The 18,181-nt window shown below is 39.5% G+C and overlaps 1 long non-coding RNA gene across 2 annotated transcripts in view; it reads left to right on the top strand.

Moving 5' to 3' along the window:
• The first annotated feature begins 4,657 nt into the window (after window positions 1-4,657).
• LOC122804893 overlaps window positions 4,658-18,181 on the top strand; it is a 215,100-nt gene continuing 201,576 nt past the window's right edge. For both annotated transcript variants that reach the window (XR_006365254.1, XR_006365253.1), the window contains exon 1: window positions 4,658-4,830. This is a non-coding gene — a long non-coding RNA (uncharacterized LOC122804893). The remainder of the gene's footprint in view (window positions 4,831-18,181) is intronic.

The raw sequence follows: 18,181 nt of genomic DNA, 5'->3' as shown, positions 1-18,181 counted from the left end.
TGGTAAAGAGAATCTGTGAGAAGTTCTCTTTTAGCTCCTGCTGAGAGGCTTAATCTATGTTTTGGCTGGCCACACTTTAATGCTAGTAATCCCCAGTTTTGGAGATGGCTTAAGAAATGATACCCTTTTCATTCTGGGTGAGGGTGTAACACAAGATCTAAACTTGGACTGTGGTGTATGTTATGGCTTGATGGCAGCCACGACCTTCATGGTATTGTTGATATATCTAACACTGCAGCTGTTGAAATGGACTGGGAATATAATATCCTTTAGGATCACTGCATACTCAAGAATCTTCTTATGGTGTTAGGACCCTCTGACCATGTCTTGAAATTGTGGATAATCAGCAGCATCATTTTGGAGGGCCACTCCTTTCTCAGTATAAATACTTTTCATATTCTGATATTGGATTATCACTTCTGGGTTGAAAAGTGCACCTGTGTTCTTGAATTATTTAAGAGGTGTGCCCTCACCACATAATGAAGAAGAGCACCCCACATCAACTAGTTGGAGTTACAAGACATTCTCCTTACCCTAAAGGTCTTGGATACAAAGCTGCTTCTGTCCCTTGTCCTCTTCCAGACAAGCATGTGCATTGTTTATTCTCTAAACAAACAAGGACAAAACCATACTTCAGGACACTGGTCTGAGAGTTGATCAATTGCATCACTCTTTCTACAGCTCATATGTTCAGAAACATATACAAGTCAGCAGATTGTCTAAGTATCTTTTTCAGTTCTATCCTGGAGCTGCAGAGTTTTGAAAAGCATAAATGGTCTGGATCTTTGAAATATAGGTATTGAGAAGAACGGTTTGTTCTCCAGTCAGAAAACTGCAGTGCAGAATGGATAGGAAGAGACAGCAGTGAATAAGTGATCCATGTGATGGTAAAGCTGATTGCAGTGTGCCTTACTGCTATTCTCACTAATTATGTGGCGCAGTGAAGACTTCACAGGGGGTGATTTTCATCCCTCTTTGGAGGACACGAAGGGCATGATTTTAGGCACTTTGGTTACCTAATTGCACAGAGAACTCTAAAGGTTCTAGCCAAGAATGTCTCCCAAGACTGGAGTGACAAACCACTCCAGCTCAGATGGTAACTCCTCACCTCACTGAGTCTTTTATGTAAGCTCTCAGAAATACATATTGAAGCTGCTAGCAAGTCTAATCCTTTGCAGGATTATGCATAAAAGTAGAAACAGTTTTCACTCTGAGTTGAGTCAAACAGAGCACAATCCTGGTCAGTATGTTTGCAGGTGATCCTGATTAATCTCAGACAATTGTATGACCAAGCAGAGCCAGATCACGGTCAAATGGGATCTTAGGCATGGTAATATACCTGCCCCACCCCTGACGTCAGGTCACCCTGCCCTCCACAGCCATTCCAGTGTCCTATTACGTGCCCTTCTCTCTCCACTTAAAATAAACACTGTTCATATTCCTGACTGTATTAAATAATAGTCCTTGTTTAACGCAGTACCACTTGTTGATGTGTTTTAAATTTGTAGTCTTTAACATTTTTCCAATGAGCAGTGAAACAAAATGCATGAATCGATAATGACAAAACTACCCATTTCAGAACATTCCATATGTAAAAGGCCACTCAAACTGCTGTCATTATAATCCACTGATATTGGTCAATAAGCGCAATCTCTGCAGAAGTAAAACTCATCTGAATAATTCCACAGTAAATAGATCTTTTACTAATAAAAAGCTTGTGACATTTCAATGCTTCAGTAACAAATTCAGTGTCTGCTGCCCCTGAAGAATAAATTGTCTATTTTAGATTAAAAAAATATGCATCAGCAATTAAGCTACCTGGTATAAGAAGAAAATCCATCACCTTCACCAAGGAAAGCAAGTATGCTACCTGTTGCACCACTGATATTGAACAACACAATGTTGAAACTCTGTGGACTGACATTGACAGACTGTAATCCTCAGTAATTTACAAAAACAAACAAACAAAAATAAAATAAAATTAAAGGAGACCTGCCAATTGGTGTTGAGGCTTAAGGTACTTGCTTGATAATAATTAAGAACGGGGTTTGACTCTGAGCAATGTCACTTAACTAGACAGTGATACACACACTTCTTGGGCTGAGATGTATGGGGATTGGCTGCTGCTCTGTATCTGTATTCTCCATTTGCTCCAAGTCAATTACCACAAAAATGCCTTAAAATGTAATGGGGCTTGCATTATGTTCTGGGGCTTGCTGTGCTGTTAAGTTTTTTGCAAGGTTCTAATGCTCGTGATGTGTGATCAGTTGGATTTTAATTTTTATTTACAAGAGATTTTTTTTAAGGAAGACAGGCCCCCCCCCCAAGGCAATACTGGCCCTAGGCAACTGCCTCGTCTGCCTAGTGCTGCATCCAGCTCTGTAACCAGGGCATTAATTATTCCTTAATTGAAGTGCACAAGTCAACTTCTTCTGCCTATCTTAACTTTGAAGGTGGTATTTTCATAGCCCAGCATCAAATGGTAAAGCAGATCCTTAATGGAATGCAACATCTCTATCCTCCTTAAGGAAATTTATCCCTGAGTAGGATATGAACTTCATCACTGACAATCTAGTCCAATATCCATTTCAGCCTGCAAGGTCTAGAACAATCAAGTTAATTTCTTAAGAAGACTCCCTTCTTACTAGCCATCAGTTCTGCAAGTAAGATGTCGGAGCTTCTAGACAGGATATTAACAGAACCATATCTAGTTTATCACAAGAACTGGATGTCCCTTAGTACTAAACATTATCAGCTATTAAAGGTAGAGACTCCAAGTAGCCTATGAACCTGTCCATTCTTCATCTTATTTTGTTTGCTGGGGCTAGAAAGCAAGGGCAGAGAGCTCTTCACTCCCTTTATGCACACATCAGATCAGCTGTTATCTGAGTGGAGTTGACAAGTTCAAGAAAATGGGCAAGATGTTACTCTCTTTTGCTGAAAGGAAAGAATGTCTCACAGATGTAAAGCAGGCACTTTCCAAATGCATTGGCAACTGCATTTTTAATTCGCCATCACCAAGCAAACCATCACTTGCAATGTTGCAACCAAAGCCAAAACATAAGAAGACTGTCTGCCTTCTGTGTTTACTTTAAAGATATCTCTATTGCAGATACTTATGCAGTGGCCAACTGGACTTCAGTGGACACCTTCACAAAGTAAATCTGCCTTAACTATGCATTGCTGCAGGAGTTTGGTCTCCTTTTGTACAACCTCATTTCAGAATTCAACCTTCTGAATTTTGGTCCCAGTATGTTTCTCGGTCTCTTTCTACCTGGCTAACTCAGCTCATCCAAGGATCAATCCACGAGGGTCCCAAGCTTAGCTACACCTGATATAGAAGTCATACCATATCAAGTGACCTACAAAAGGATCCTCAGTAATACATTAGTAACAGACTCTCCATCCAGCCTTGGTTGTTTAAGTTCTTTGTAACTGTAAGCCAGAATGTTTATACTTGTGCATTACTACTTTATAACATACAAACAAACAAGAACAGACTGCTGATAATACAAGGATATAATTATACTTACAATGAGATAATCAAATAGTTAACAACTGTAATATCCGAATAGTTACCTCTGGAACATAACTATTTTGGTTTTACATCTACATTCTTATTTCTTTGATTTGCAGACAAATATTTGGTAGCAGCTATCAGGCAAAGTGATAGATTCAAGGGGCAAAGATACAATTCTTATGTATCCTGCTTGTGACATAGTAGTATTGGGCTAGTATTAGGCTAAATAGTTGTGTGTGTGTGTGTGTGTGTGTGTGTGTGTGTGTGTGTGTGTGTGTGTGTGTGTGTGTGTGTGTGTGTGTGTATGTGTGTGCGCATGGATGTGTGTGTGTGTGTGTGTGTGTGTGTGTGTGTGTGTGTGTGTGTGTGTGTGTGTGTGTGTATGCATTTGTGGATTCTGACACTTCACCTGAGTGCTGAAAGGAGTTAGCAATAGCAATGTTAGCATAAGTTGCACACGGGTTAAGGAAAACCTGGATGTTATCCATCTGAAAAAAAAGACAGAAAATGTACTTGTGCATATGGAAATATGTTGTTTAGTAGCAGGAAGACAGTAGTATTAAGGCCTGTTTTAGCAAATATTGTTATTATATGTCTTTTTTGCAAAGTTGATGGAGTTGACTAAGAATTGTCAAGGAGCCCTCCTTATTCAGACTACAGAGAGTTTGGGATACTGTTGAAGACATTATCCTTTCCTTCCTGTAGTCAAAAAGCCTCAACACACTTTATCTTACCACTAAACTTTAACAGAACTGTGAGGTAGAAAAGAATATATGCTCTGCCAAAAAATAAAGATGGCAGAAGGCCTAGAGTCTTCAAAACCATGTTTGGAAAACAAAATAACATTAATCCTTCAGGTATTCTCTAGGAAGCCAAAGAACATTTTACATTGTTGATCATTAATGAGGAATCTACAGATGACACATCACCCATCCATGAATCATTAAACGTTGAGAAAAGGCATGGCTTGTCAGTCTTTGAGCTGATGTTTGTTTTGCCAGAAGTATAATCCTTTGAACGCTCATATTCAAAGCACTGCTTGTTATAACATGCTGCTGATTATATACATGAAAGCAAGTTTATGCGTAGTAAATACGTTCTGTGCCAAATATCTGTCTCACACTGGCTTTCGGCAAAGTGGTCTTTGTGGTTAAAGAAAAGCCTTGGCTATAAAACAGAGTATTGCTTTTTGGATGCATTTTTTGCATATGTACAACTGAAAAGGATATTTTATACGTCTGTAAAATAGCAGCATTAAGAACTGCCGAGACAGCGATTTAGCTGATAACTGAAAGCATTTGATGAACTGGGTAGGTTACAATCTGCATGTAGATTTTCATTTTAGATCTTGCCTATCGTTACATTATATGTTTTTTTTTTCGTTTTCAGAGCTCTGATAAGAACAATTTGTGTTAGAGTACAAAATGTACTGACAACTAAAGTTGTTTTAAATGTCATTCATAATTGCTTTTTTATCCAGTGAACAGGTCATTATATTTGAAAACCAGCTTAACTGAGGAGAAAACTAATGGATCCTTTCAGGCTCTTGGATGATATAAAGAGCATGTTCTAAATTTTGCTCAGTCCCTATTATTTGAGGCGGTCTTGTATAGTAGCAAGGAACAAGTATGTTACAGAATTCAGTAATATATAGGACAGTCATGTGGTGGTTTTGTCATAAGTGGGAAAAAGTTAAAGAAGATACTGTTTAAGTTCCTCCTGCTGCTCAGTGTTCATGCAGCAAAGCAGATAGACTAGGAAGGCCTAGCAGACCTAATATGCTAGTAGAACCTTATATTTTATATGACACGTGTTTCAGTTAGTGCTTTATACAGACGATTATGATCATATCTCTGATCAGAGCCAGCTTGAAATGTGATCAGAAAATAGATGCCAAGAAATTCAACTCAAGATCAGTGCATGATTGTAGGGTGAAAAAATTGCTAAATTTTGCTGATGACAAAAGATTGATGCAACAGTGATGAATCTGGCATGGGTTTTGGAAAGACTGAACAAGTGGACAGAAATGAAGCAGCTGTGTTTCAGTGCAAACAAATGCAAAGTACTGCACTTGAGGTAATAACAGCAACCCTGGTATGAAGTATCAGCTGCTGTGTGAGGTAAGCATTTGAAATTCAGAGACTCTTTAGTGTGAATCCTGGAATAGCGAGACTGTATGAGCAAAAATGCAGACTTACCTATGTTAAGCGTGAGACTGATGTTTCTTAAAGTATTCTCTGCCCTCTGAGATATAACAATTTTGGAGATGGTATATATATAAGATTGGGGTTGCAGAGGTTTCTTCCCCCACCAAAAAAAAAACTTTAAAAGTGAACATCAATTTTTTGGCATTGACTATTGTCCTGCATTTTGACAGTTTTGCTTCAGAATTCTTAGACTTGCACTTATGATTCTCAGAATGACAGTAGGACTATGCTGAGGGAGACTGAAACTGATGGAAGCAGAGTGAGAATGGGGCTGGTGTTATTCAAACATGGATTAAACCACCATGAGTAGAATGGGAGGGCAGTTGTACCGGTGACAGCAGAGTGTTGGGGGTTATCATTAGGGGTAGAGTCCAGCAATAAAGAGCTAATGCTTCCATTCTACAGTACCTTAACTGGGGTACTGCATTCAGTTTTGGAGACTGTGTGTAAAAAAAAAAAAAATACAAGACTGCCAGAAGGAATTCGGGTAAAACTTTCAGAAAGATTTATGTGGTGGATCAAAAGCACTATGGCCAGATGCTACAGGAGACAAAACTCACTTATGAAAAAAGAGACATGGGGAACATGTCAGGTAAATGCAAAGGGGCACTCTAAGCAGGAAAAACAGAGTGGGAAGGGGGGCAAGCAGAATGAGTGTACTAAATTCTTATCAGATTTAAAAATATATTTTTTCACAAAGAGATTTATGAACCTATGGAATGGACTATTGAAACAGTGATGGACAGGGACTGCACAGAGGCATTAAAGAAGGCATGAGGTAGATGAAAAAAGGTTTTACAGGCATTTAAGGAAGGAGGAATGGAAGTAGGATGATAAAATGAGATAATTGTCAGACCAGATAGGTGTATTGACTTCTTTTGCATTTAAATACATGCAGTACAATATAACAGGAAGACATGACTGCCCCAGGCATCTGTTGTGCTATCATATAAAGAATGTGGCCAACAACCAGAGAAGTCAAAGCTGACTACTGTCTGGGTGTGAATGGGGGGGTGGGGACAAACGTCTCACTTAAAACTCAGAAATCTGTGTTGTGTTGATGACTACATTATTGAATGACAACAAAATCACTTATAAAACTTTGAAGACTAAAATGCACCAAAGAAGGGTATATGTGAGGCTGAATGATTGTTTCCTGCATAGAAGAGGATTTGGACTAGGTTCACTACAACTTAGAATTAAACAAATGGCTATGCAAGATAATTTTATTTTCACTAGAAGCAGTGCTGGATTTACATAAGCACAGTGGTTATGTTTAGACCCTATGTATAGCAAAGGTAGGAGGTGGCAAGTGTGAGGATCTCTTTGTGTTCTTCCATTACTTTTTAAATCTATTTTCCTGTTATCTTCATCCAGCATATTTCGTCTTTAAATGTTCATATTATTTCTGCCCTGTAGATGAGATGGGGTTTTCAGTAATGGATCGATATCACAGATGGTACACAGCACCCATTACCATCATGAGTTTGGGTCAGGTCTCAGCATTTCAAATTTCAGTAGAATCAACTAAAGATGGATGTCATCTGTGCAAAGAAGTGAGCGTCTAAATCTGTCAGGAATACAAAGCATATCCGCAGACTGCTGTAACATCCAGACACAAGTGGGGGATTTTGAAAACCAGGTGTGTTGAGGAGAGTCTAAAGAACACATCCTATTTGTCATAAGTGAAAAGCTTTAGCTTGGTGAAGGTGCAGACTCTGAAAATATCAGAGTTATTGCTCCTATCTTTTCAAGCAATTTTTGATGATGATCAGAATCTTGATTCATGAACCTAATTTGAATACTGGGTACCCTGCAATACTGGGGTCTACATGTAAATGAGTTCCATTACACATGCAAATAAGAAAAATGAAACATACTGAACTGATTCAGAGATGTATAAAAGCTGGTGCTATGCATCACAGCATTTATCCATTCTGTACACAAGGAATCTTTGGTGTACAGGAACTATAGTAACGATGCAGTATTTCTGATAGGAGACGGTATCTATAGCTCAACAACAGATGCCACTGGTTGCTTTCAGAACCAATGTCTACAAAGTTACATATCACTGCCATTCACAGCACAGATGGGTCTTCCAGCACATAACATGATATCATCTGCAAAGCCAGAACATTGTCAACAGCTACTGTGTTGATAGGGAAATGATTCAGGAGGTAGACGTCACCCATACATGAAGTCATGGGGATTGTATGGAATATCCATTCCTGAAAATATATGTAACATGTAAACATCCTTGGCACAGAGCATGTTAGGAATTTCACAAACATTACCAACATGGATCCTATACCATAGGTTCATAGGTGCTTACTAGGCTAATGACCACAAGGGCCATTTTAAGCCTAGCCATGCATCTCAAATCTCTGACAAGTTCAGATTCCCTTGATAAGTGTAAGCAGGGGCTGGGAAATGAACCATTTACAGGTTGCCTGTGTCCATTGGAGACATAGGTGCCAAGCCAGGGATGAATTTCCTGTTCCCCATCCAATTGTCCAGGCTGCATTTGAATTGGGTTAGAGAGGAACTTTGCTTCACACAGATGGGGAGCCTTTTCCAGAGATGGGGTAATTTCTGGGAAACACACCTGTTTCTCCAACAGGTCATGTTTATATCACAGGCAAGGTTTATGTCTTTAGAATGGATAATTCTGGTGTGGTTTGTTTTGCCGATATGCAAGAGGTCCATCAGAGTGGGGTCTGACAATTCCCTGTATGTCAGGCATAGATCTCCCCTCAAAAGCCTGTAGGAGACAGAATACAGGGATAGGGCCTTGAGGCAGACTGCAAAGGATATTTTACTTAAGCCTTGTATTTTTTTACTGAGGAACTTCTGTGGACACTCCAATTATTGTATATGCCTGGTTAGGTACATACCAAAGGGGACATTGTACTCAATGATAGGTCTGATGAATGCCAAATACAGTGAAACAATGACTTCCTTGGACTTAGATGCCATAGCTTTATTTATAAGTTGCACAACATAGAATGATTTCCTCACTAATGTAGACACGTGATAGTCAAAGGCTAGATTACTATCTATGTGTGTCTCTAAGTCCCTGACTATTGGGTCAACTCTAAGGGGTGTGTTGTAAATATGATAGTTGCCAGGGGTGGATGACTTCCTGAAGGATACTATTATGCACTTCCTGGCATTTAGTTTTACTCTATGGCTCTGACATCAGTTGTTTGTCTTTGTCAGTTCATTAACATATTGCTGGAGCATGTGGTGGAACATATATGCTTTTCAAGGACAGCAGTGGAGAGAATCAACATCTTGTGGACATTTTACAACACATCCCATTTTTCTGTGGTCTTGGGGGCCATTGATTCCACACATGCCACTATCAGGACCTCGGTTGCTCTACTAGGTATCTGGTATGTCAACTGGAAGGGCTTCAATTTATCAATTGCCACGTTGTGTGCAATGCACAAGTTATTACTTACAACATTTCTGTCCAGTACCCTGGCATTTTTAAGCATTCCCCCATCTTGCACATGTGTGTGACTTCTCAAATAATAATCTAGTTGGTAGATGCAGTGGGGTCTATGTCAGAACAACAAAAAATCAAAATATCGAATGCTCACATGAGCAAATAATCAGGAACTCAAAATCGCTATTATGGGGGGCTGTGCCCCCCCCCCCACTAAATATATATTCCTACTCCAAATTCGAACTACAGTGAGGAAAGGGCAAATATTCCAATCTTCACTGTACTGCAATCCTAAAAAAAACAACATCGACTTCCTGATTATTCACTCATGTGAACGATCGACATTTTGAGTTTTTGGCATTCTAAAGTAGACCCGATGCAGTGTATACATCAATGGACCTGTAAAACAGCAGATGTAATAGACCTCAGTCAAGCAGTTAACTGACTAAATATAAAAGTTTCCACTGTTGCTTGTTGCAGGTAATGCGGGAAATGCTTGAAATAAATGGTGACTATCCCCATATCTGAATTCTTATTTGCAAACTTGGAACATTACTGAATATGTATTTAGAACCCCAAAGCAGCAAGTCCACTGTTTGCATACATTTGTGTGTGCACTCCAGTATGCACTGGAAACCTGCAGTCAAGTGTTTATTGTCTGCATCATGTTTTTTAATATGGCAGCATGTAAGCAGATGCAGCATTTGGGAATTTACATTAGTGATGGAAGACAATATACAGCAGTGGAGGAGTAATTAGGAATAATGTCATTGGAGGAACTGGCTGCAATAGTACCCAGTGCAAGGCAGGGGTAGGTATAATACATTGCAGCAATGACAAAGAGGCAGTATGTGATCCAGAACTATGGGACAGAATTCAGACAGCACAGAATAAAACGGATCCATACAGTCTTTTGCTCAGACTATGCAAAATAGTGGACTGGGTGGTGGTTCTGTACATTGGCTATTACCTCATTAACACAGGTTATAGGGTGCGCAAAGAACATCCCTCATTATTTGCACAAATGGGGGTTAGGACTTTTGATTTCTGGCAGTAATGCTGTCACATTGTCAAGGGTTATGGGAGGTCAATGTGGCAGCCATACTAGCAGATGACAGGTTGTAGGGAGTCTGGAATCATATCCTCTAGTGGCAAGGAGGAGCTTTCATGTCACAAACACTGGCCATGTGTATTGTGTTAGTCTGCTGTTTAGGGGCTTAATGTGGTCTGTAGCAGGGTTGGCAAGGAACTTTAGGACCATGTATGAGAATGCCAGTGTGGTGTCTTATATTGGTTGCTAATGTGTGCATGGCATCCATGACATGCACAATGGCTTTGGATAGGCATAGTGTTCTGTCAGCCAATTGCAGATAGTGATGGTGTTAAGCAGTAAAAACAGAAACATGTGGGTTGGTAAGGTATCATGAGGATGGAGACTGAGAAGCATCATTGGTCATAACTGTGACACCAGCTGCATATAGGTGTATCTGATGCAGGGGTCAGAATTGACAATGATATGGTCTTTGGATATGTGTGTCTTATTTGTGTATGGGTGTTCTGTGACCATCCTCTTTGCTTTTTGATCTTCCCACAGTCACAGACAGCACACTCTTCAGAGGCAGAATGGAAATAGTTATCATCTGCCTAATGGATACTCCAATGGATTCCACAGAGGGTTACCACGGAACTGAGCATATCTGCTCTACATCTCTATACTACATGCGTCTGTGCAGATGCTGTAGGTCATCCCACAAGCCATGCAGATTCTGTGCATCATCATGGTGTCCATGCACAGTGCTCATCAGCTCTGCCATGGGGTGCATTGTAGCTGTTTTGCTTAGATTATTGACCTGCATATTTGCTGACTGATGTTCAGTGTTGCCATCAGGTTGAATAAAGACTTTGTGTTGTTACAATGATGTCCACCAGCGTGATCATTAGAGTCAATGCAACTGAGTCCTGGGTAACCTGGGAGGTGCTCACAGTAGCAGTATGCACAGCAGTAAACATTGCTGAGGCTGGATGTCCAGTCTGCCCTTTCTCTTACATAATATGTGAGGGATATGTATAAGATCTATAATTTTAGTGTTAGTGACAGTATCACTGTACCACCTAATAATGTTATGGGAATGCTGTCACCATTATTAGCCACAGGAGATCTCCTGACATTGGACATGACTAGTCCTCTTATACTGAGCCATCAGCAGTAGAACCTGTGAATGCGTAATGATGATGTAACTGTGGCAGCAGAGAGAAATATATCCCAGACACCTCAACATGTAACACATATGCTGGATATAACACAATCTGTGAAGACCTTATAGCTGCATACACATACTCCGTGGTGCAAGGAATTGTACCTGCAGATCAGGTGTAAATAGATATGATGTATCTAGAGCTGTTTGTTGAATATATCCCATTCATATGCAGGTTGCTATAAAACACAGAACAGCACCTACTGGTACTAGCCTGGTATGTCCCTCAAAAGATACTTGAGCTGTCATGTCTAGCACACATCCATCATCCAAGCCATAGTCAGGTATGAGGGCCTGCTCATCCTCCTCATTCAGGAGTACAAGGAAACTTTCCACCTCTGTGAGTGACATCTGTGTGGATGATCCACCTTTTTGTGGTAGGCATGTGTCTTACAATGTCCCACTTCTTGGTTTTAACAAATAATAGTGTGAAGATTGGGTGAAGATAGATGAAGGCTGCCAGCCTAGCCAGATAGAATTTTGGAGATAAATCTGTAAATATTAATGTAAACCACAGGCTTGTTGTCTTAAATGGTAAAAATAGTGTTAGATGCAGAACTGGAAACATGTAACAACAGTGCACTCTACTGACCAAGTAAAGCATGTTGTGACCCTTTGATGTTAAAACTCGGAGCTAGTAAGTCTAGAGTGAGGCATCCTGCCTATTGTTTTAAGGCCAGAGTTAATGGCCAGAATTTGCATGCATAAATATCCTTTATTGCTCTGGTTTCTGCCCAGAGTTTAAGAATACAAATGTAGTTTCTATTAGCCTGTGAACCCTGGGAAGTGTGAAGAATGATGTAATGTGAACCAGGAATGTGATTTAAAAAACTGAGAGAATCAGAGAGCATTAAGCATTTTTGTCTTGACCATTTAACTCACCAGCACTGTCTTGCTCTATATGTAAGTTTATCTTAGACTTGCGTTTTCTCTTAGAAATAGCTAGAAACTAGAAAGATTAGACTAAGTGTTTTTCTGTGATGTCAGAACTGCACTACTGAATTATTTTAAGTATTTCTCTGTGATCTCTGAACTCTTGACTAGCACTGTGTAGTAAAAGTATTGTTTTGTGTTTTGAGTACTTGTTATTAAATATTTTTAAACACTTTCAACTGTGGCTGTTTTTGGTAGAGATAATTTAAGGTATTTAGAGTACTTGCATGCCTTTGGTAAAATTGTACAAAGCCACTCCAATAGCTTTAGCTCTGGACTATACTACCAATTGGATAATAATAATTCTGCAAACTCACCCTGACTAACTAAGCTAATGAAAGAAATAAAACAATTGTGATCTGAACTCTGAATATTCACTGCATGGCTGATTTAGAGTACAAAACACCTTCAAAGCTCACTGTAAACCAGCTACAGGAATTCACTCTACCCACACCACTACAAGCCAATTAGTATTTGTCAACCAATTAATATGTGGTGTGGATATCCCACCACTGCCAAACAATTAATATGTGACACCCATATCCTGGCCCAGCAATCAAGGAGCCTCAATCCTCACCACTAACTCCAGTAGTGATTTTGATGCCACCAAACACCAGCAGTCTATGTGCAAGCAGACTACCAGCAGCACTACACACCTTCAGATGATGCTGCATACAGCATAGCATATGGCAGCACAGGTTCACCACTATGGCTCACCCAGAGCAAAATGATACATGCAGTGTTACACTACACAAACAGGAAAGTTGTGAGGGTCACAACTATCAGCATTTGAATAGGAGAATGCAAATATAGGGACATATGGCACCCTACACTACCAGGGGATGGGGAATCCAAGGTAATAATAGGAAATGGGCATCATTGTGAAGGCAGGTAACTATTTCAGATATAATCTCCTTACTGGATCAGGAAAGAGTGCCACTATGGGACTGCACAATGTTGTGACTCAATTTTAGGATATGGTAGAGGCTATGTAATACTGAAGCATGGGCTCAACATTGTGAAAACTGTGAAGACCCAGTTATTTATCTGTATACAGATAAGGCAAAATTGAGTAAAAATGACCGGTATTGTACACATGTATGCACACACACACACACACACACACACACACACACACACACACACACACACACACACACACACACACACACACACATTCAGAAGAGTTTATACACTCACAGAGACACTCCTGGGGAAGGCTGGCACAGGTTCTCTGGCTGTGCCCCTTTTTTCCAGACAATATGGTAGTACCAGCTGCCACCACCCACTAGTATTTATCAGCTACTCAAAGGCCCTTAAAAGGGTGTCCAATTATTACTGTGAATTATTGTTATCCAATTGGTAGTATAGCCCATGGCTACCGCTATTGGAGTGGCTTCCCTGAGCTCCCAGGCTAACAGAAACTACATTTACATTCTTCACCTCTGGGCAGAAACCAGAGCAATAAAATACATTTATGCATGCAAATTCTGGCCATTAACTCTGACCTTAAAACAATATGCAGGTTGCCTCACTCTAGTCTTACTGGCTCCGAGTTTTGACATCAAAGGTCACAACATGCTTTACTTGGTCAGTAGAGTGCACTGTTGTTACATTTTTCCAGTTACACATGTAACACTATTTTTACAATTTAAGACAACAAGCCTGTTATTTACATTAATATTTACAGATGACAGAATTATCTCCAAAATTCTATCTGGCTAGGCTGGCAGCCTTTATCTGTCTTCACCCAATCTTCACAAATCGCATCTTAGTTAGCCTTCTTTGCACTTGTACTACATGCCTATTATGGTCATATACTGCACTGACAATCTACACCACTCATTGACACAACTGCTCCCAGAATGACTTGCCTGTTTTACTTTTGTTCAGGACGTGCACATGGAAGTAGCGCTTGTAGCAACACCTCAGTCTCCTGGCTGGTTAACTTTTCCAACTCTTCATTCTCTTGTGGTCCCATGACAAGATGTATACATCCATGGGTTACACAGATAAATTTGTATATGTGCATAGGGCTTTTCTTGGCTGATGCAAATGCATTTGCTCTTCCTCCTTCCCCATAATTTTAATATTGTTACCAATTTACCTGTCCACTGCTATGCTGTGACCATTCTCCACTGTCCTATAACAACAGCATTGATGGGCAAGTTACCAAATCATTATGCTGAATGCCTTTATTGCTTGTACACAACTTTTATATCCACACATTATCTATATACATACCCATGCATTCACCTGCAACACTGTCATCATTGTATCATCTGTATTATATCCTTCCTCTGTGCACATCGACCACAGTGTGTCTTCCTCAAAGCTACATGTGTATATATCATTCCTTATGCTCTATTCATAACCATTGGCTCCATCAAACACAGATATGTACCTGTCATGTCCTTGTGCTGCGTTCTATTCATAGAACCTCCCCAACAAACTTGGACATGTAATTGCGATGCCCTTGTGATATGTTTTCTACCATACATCCCCCCACAGGTTAGCAGAGTATGAAATGTTATGCCCTTGAGCTGTATCATTTCACCTACATCTATTGATTGCCCTGGCCCTCTTGCTAACATCCATAAGAGGTACATTAACAGGGATCTTGTCTTCCTTCTGTATGCTTATGTAAAAGTGCAGTATCTTCTTCAGTGAAATCCTCATATCTGACTTGCTTTTGTTAGTATGGCCTCCTGCATGCAGCAACCATGCTTTATATAATTTTAACTACAGTCTCATACCATGAAGTTCATACTAATGAAGGAATTTAGAGTGATTGTCTCTTAATCATTACAATAATGTGTAGCACTATGATACCTAGGCAGTACTAAACTGCTTATTACTGCTTATCTCAGTGTTAACATGACACGTGCTAAACATATTTTTGCTTGCCTACTGTTGTTGACCAGCAATGCATGTCATGTGACATCCTGAAATGTGTAACTCTATAAAGGTCCACAGTACACTTTAGCAACATGTAGCAGTGTTAATGGTAAATAAATCCAATACTTGTCAAAGAAATCCAATAACTTTAAAAAAAGTTAATCCAAAATAAAAAAGACTTAATGCTTTCTTCCTAACACTTAAGACTTCATTGGAATAAAACCATTAATTAAACACTTTCTACTTAAATATATATTAACAACCGATCAGAGTAACCAATTAAGTAGGCAATCAAATTGAATACAATTAGTTTACTTAAAATAACATTACATTAATTATATTTTTACTACTATAAAAAGTTCAGTACAAAAAGTGTTTTAATAAAAATATTTTTATTTATTTTATTTATTTTTTTATTTTATTTTACATTTGTTTATCGGGAAAGTCCAACTGGACACAGGTCCATTTTCAGCAGACACCCGGGAAGAAAAGCTCCACATTATAATACATTACATGAGAGTAAAAAGAAGTAGGACATACATACATATGGCATATATACACATCAGGACAACATGCTGGTGATTAACAAGCATACATATAGCATATACACACACAACAGTATATCATGCTAGTGATTAACATTTCTTACAGTAGACAATCAGAGGTACATTTTTTTTCTTTTGCAGTTACAAGTTTTCTAAGGTAAATGTATATGGGTTTGGAAGCTTTCAGGGGAAAAACTGTTTATACATAGCTGTACCCTCACAAATTCTCTTGGTATGGATTAGCCTGGTGAGTGGCATGAGCATAGCCAGTTACTTAGTGGGTCTTCAGGTAGAAGTTATTTGGCTTGGTAGTGTGTTCCAGGTTTTGGCAATGGTGTTGGCAAAGAGGAACTTACCAGCTTCATTTTTACGTTTGATGACAGTTATGAGGTTCTGGTTACTAGAGCTTAAGGCTCTAGAGGGAATGTGGGGCTGAATTAGGTGCTGATGTGCTGGAGTTATCTCAGGAAGGTAGTAGAGTTTGTGTGCTATAGAGAGTTGATTCAGTAGAAGTATATGAGGCAACTCAAGCCAGTTGAGCTGTTTAAGGGATAGACAGTGGTGGGATCTATATGAGGCTTCAGTAGCAAACTTGGCAATCTTCTTGTAGCGAGATTCCATTTTATTTAGATCAGTTTGGTGGAGATTAGTGAAAATCGGAGAGGCATAGAGGAGGGTGAATAGAAGGTGTGCTATGTAGATGTCGAACCTCAGGTTATTGTCTATTTCTATGCCAAGCAGATTAGTGTCTATTTCTATGCCTAGCAGATTAGTGTGGTTGGACTGATTTGAATGTTTTCTTTGGAGTTAATGGTGAAATTATTGTTTAGGGGAGGAGCTCTGCCAGGGCTGAAAAGAATTAGTTTGTTTTTTTTTTGGAGATTAAGAAGAAGTTTGATGTTAGTGAACCAAGTTTCGGCTAGGGTGAAGTTATTTTGGGTAAGGGTTTGCAGTTCACTAAGGGTAGGGGCAGTACATATGATGGTTGTGTCATCTGCATATTGTACTAATGAGGCAGTGGGTGAGGATGAAGAGATCTGATTTGTAAATAGAGAGAACAGCAATGGGCCAAGGATGGTTCCTTGAGGGACTCCTATGATTACTGGTAACAGGGGGGGACAATTGGTCCTGCCATAGGACTGCTTGCTGACAGGCAGATAAGTAGCTGTTGATCCATGATATAGAGAAGGAACTTATATTTAGGGTGGATCGGGTATCAAGAAGCAGACTGTGGTTTACCATGTCAAAGGCTTTTGATAGGTCTAAGAATATGGAAGAAACAAATAGACCCTGGTTTCTGTGGTAGTTAACTATGTTGGTGAAGGATAGTAGTGCTGTCATGGTGCTATGAGAAGGTCTAAAGCCATGATGCTGGGATATGGAGAGTAAGTTGTTATTCTGGAGGTACTGTATTAGTTGAGTATGAATAACTCTTTCTAATATTTTGGCTAAAGGTGATAGGATTGCTATTGGGTGATAGCTGCTAAGCTCTAAGGAGTTGCCTCCTTTGTGCAGTGGAATTATATATGATGTTTTCCATGAGGTGGGGACTTTGCATTCTAAGAGGGGTCTGTTTATGAGAATAGAGACAGGACAGGCTATAGCTTCAGCTGAGATCCGAAGGAAGTTTGCTGGAAGCTTATCAGCTGCTAGAGTGATTGGTTCAAGTTTGCCAAGGAGTTTAGATATTGATTTGGTGGATAGAGAGTGGAGGTGAAAACTGGGGCTATTGTTTTGTATATTGGGGTAGGTTGGGGTAGTTATTGGTGTGGGGCTGCTAGTACTATTTTTGGTATTGGCAAGGGTCTGGACTGTTTTGGTAAAGAATTTGTTAAACTGAATAGAAATGTTTTAATGGTTATTTGGAAGCACAGGGGTTGGAGTCATGGACTTTCCTGGATGCAGTATAACATTTATTGTGGCCCAGAATTTTTGTGGGTTGTGTACAAATTTTTCTTGCATGCTTGTATAGTAGCTGGATTTGTCTCATTTGATTTGGTTTTTGGCTTTGTTACGGAGCTCTACATAGCTTTGTCTCAAAGTAGTGGTTTTGTTTTTCTGATATTGAATCCAGGCCTTGTCCCTTTCTTTCATTATAGTTTTAGTATCTTTTCTTAGCCATGGGGCATAGTTAATTTTATTATAATGGTTCTAGGGGGTGCATGATGGTTTAAGATTTTTATGAAGGTTGTGTTAAAGTACTCAACGGCATTGTCGAGAGGTAGATGTTTTAGGGGGGGGTCCAGTTACAACTTTTTAGAGTATTGATGAGATTAGTAGCTATAACATTTTTTTTTATTTCTAACTACTCTGAGGATAGGTTGGTTGATGGTTTGGGATCTGTTCCTAATTAGTTAGGTTGGATGATGGTC

This window comes from Protopterus annectens, chromosome 6.part0 (genome assembly GCF_019279795.1).
Source record: "Protopterus annectens isolate FY-2018-M chromosome 6.part0, PAN1.0, whole genome shotgun sequence".
In the NCBI taxonomy this organism is placed as follows: domain Eukaryota; kingdom Metazoa; phylum Chordata; order Ceratodontiformes; family Protopteridae; genus Protopterus; species Protopterus annectens.
Note: the sequence above shows the minus strand (reverse complement) of the source record. Positions and strands in the feature narration are given on the sequence as shown.